The sequence below is a fragment of the Elephantulus edwardii genome, unplaced genomic scaffold (genome assembly GCF_000299155.1).
Source record: "Elephantulus edwardii isolate Elephantulus edwardi_28Jun2011 unplaced genomic scaffold, EleEdw1.0 scaffold00219, whole genome shotgun sequence".
Lineage (NCBI taxonomy): Eukaryota > Metazoa > Chordata > Mammalia > Macroscelidea > Macroscelididae > Elephantulus > Elephantulus edwardii.
Window position 1 is genome coordinate 4,698,491 of NW_006399969.1, and position 3,097 is coordinate 4,701,587.

A 3,097-nucleotide genomic window follows, 5' to 3' on the forward strand; every position below is an offset into this window, starting at 1 on the left:
CACACAATGGAATACTATGCTCCATTGAAAAAAAAGGAACTCATGCAGTATTATTCTAAATGGTTGACTCTGGAAAACATTATGCTGAGTGAAATATCCCAGTCACAAAATGACAAATATTGCATGGTGCCACTATTGTAAAACAGGACTGACCTTGGGGTTGGGGAGATACTGAGTAAGATGGGTTCAATAATGTATACTGCACTGAAACAGAGGAGGGAGAAAACTGTTTACAAGAGATATGTGATTAGGTATTTCTGTCATTACAGGAGTCTAGAGCCATGGCTACATGGTGGAGTCACCTGGGGGAGGGTTTGCAAAACAATGAAAGAATTTTCCTTTTACTTTTCCAAGAGGGTAGCATTTGGGGGGGAAGCCTTGGGAGGGGACAAATTTGCAACAATGAATGAATGGAAATCCAAAGCCTCTGTAAATTTTACTGAAATTAATAACAAATTTATATTACAATAAAAATTAAGTTAGGGTAAGGATGGCAATGGATTTATAACTGCTCATGCTAATAACAATATATTGTGGCATGGAGGAGGAACAGTGGAAATGTATCTGCATTTACAATATTCTTCCTACCAAAACCATTTACGGAAAATAGGAACTGCATTGGAACATGTATCTCTGGTTGGAAATAATCATATTGTTAATATTTCTAGCCTTAAGCTTAAAAGATTATAGTGTTCAAAATTATTTGTTATATATATTAGTTTACATTTTTCCCTCTTTTAACAACTGGCATCTAGAGGGAAGAGAAAAGACCAGAGAATGGCCAAAATTATTGGGGCGGCTATTGCTGCCAGTTTAGGGTCTGTGTCAGGAAAAGGAAGTCTTACTCATAAACAGTGCCACCCAAAGGTAATAAAGGAGGTCAGAATTGCTTCCACTGTGGAAAGCTGGGCCACTTCAATAGACAGTGTCACAGATGAGAGCCACAGATAGGCAAGGGAGTAGAGAGGAAGCTCCCACGCACTTGCTTTAAGTGTGGATCTGAAGGACACTTGGCCAAGAGTGGCCCACATCAGGTCCTCGTGGCTGACAGGACTACCAGGCCCCAGCTCCAGCTGGAAACAAAGGAGGATGCTTCAACGATTTAGATCCTCCCAGAAGAGCCATGGGTGAGCATTAACATTACCGGTAAGTATATTCGTTTTCTCCTGGACACAAGAGCCTACTATATGGTCCTAAAAGGCGTCTGAGGTCCCAACTCTTCTCACTATCTCTTAGTTATTGGAATTGACGGAAAACCTCATAAGCAGTTCCTTACTTCACCTCTGCCTTGCATGCGGATGTCCAACTTGTAAAACAAACCAGTGGTAGATGGAATTTGGTCCGGGACTTAAGAACAATAAATGACATAGTTGAGCCTTTACATCTTGTGGTTCCTAACCTTTATACTATAATAGACAAAGTGCTAGTCAATGGGCCTTTTATTTTAAGAACTATCTTCCCTCTATAACGTGATTTGTGCCACTGTTAGAGCCTCTACTTGGAATATTAGTGCATTCTAATTTTTGACTAATGTACTTTTAACTTGTTAGTTAAATTTGTGTCTTCTAGGCTGCAACAATTCCATGATACATCTTAAAGGATATGAACATGTACGGCTAAGCACAATTGATAACAGTGCATCTAAATTCCAAGATCAATCTCCACAATAGTCCACGTGTTTCCTATTGCCAAAGGGGCCCTTTAGAGTAGTGAGAGAAGATCTTCACCCTGAAACCTACAGCGTCCCTTTTCAGAAGAAAGTACCTAATAGAATACACCTTCCACTTTCCTTATGAACCAAGGTGAAGTCTCTCTCAGGGAGGAGTGATAGGGAATGGCAAAGGACACACTGAAAAAGGAGATTAATCAGAACTGGCTTTGGCAGCACTGTGGCAACTGGACAATTAAAACAGACTTTCAAGGGGGGAAAAAAGAGGAATGAACTGGGGCGGAGGGTAGAGAAAATAGTGCAACAATGCATGAATGAATGGAAACCCAAAATCTTTGTAAATGCTCCTTAAAATTAATAAAATTTAATTAAAAAAACCCAAAGATGCTCACCACTGGGCTGATTGGCACGCTTATGATAGATGGTGAAGAGACTGAGATTGTTGGAAACTTTAGTTTGCTTGACTCCAAAATCAATATTCTTGGGACCAGCAGCCAGAGAATCAAGAGCCAAATTGCATTTGGAAAGTCTGCTGTCACGGATATCACCAGATTTCTGAAGAGCAATGTCAGTCTGGAGACTAAGGTGCTAAGGTGTGCCTGATCCAGGCCATAGTCTTCACAATTAATTGCTATACATCAGAAAACTGGATCTTGACTATAAATGATAGAAAGAGTATTGATGTCTTTGAGCTGTGGTGCTGGAGAAAAGTATTGAATATACCATGGACTGCTAAGAGAAGAAACAGGTTCATCCTGAAAAGGATGAAACCAAGCTGCTCCTTGAAGTCAAGGATTCTGAGGCTCCATTTTACATACTTTGGGCATGTTGCAAGGCGGAACCAGTCTTTGAAAAAGAACGTCATACCTGTTAGGGTGTAGGGACAGTGCAAGAGAGGAAGACCATCAATGAAATGGGTTGACTCAGTGACTGGGGAAATGGGGGTAGGTGTGTCAGAGACAATAAGGTTGACACAGGATAAAACAGGGTTCACAGCTATTGTACATAGTGTTGCTATGAGTTGCAAGTAAATCAACAGCACATAACAACAACATCCTGGGTTCTACTCTCCATGGCTATCTCTGCTGTTGTCTCAGATGTGGTGGGCTGTGTCCTTCTCCTGGAAAAGACCTAGCAGACATGCTGTCATCATGGCTGTGCCGTGCACTTTCTCCTTGTCCACACAGTCAACATCATACTGCACCTCTAAATTTGGCTTAAAATGGTGTAACCACACACACACACGTTAAGATATTGCTAGTCCTTCAGGTGTGGTACAAGAAGGGGCAGAGAAGCTTGGGGAGGGAAGAAGAAATAGTTTATGAAGAACACCTAGCCTGGCAGTAAGAGCCCGGATGCGAGTGGCCACATGGTGGACCCATAGCTGTCATTAGGAAGCAGGGCGGAATTGGGGCTCGCAGTGCAGAC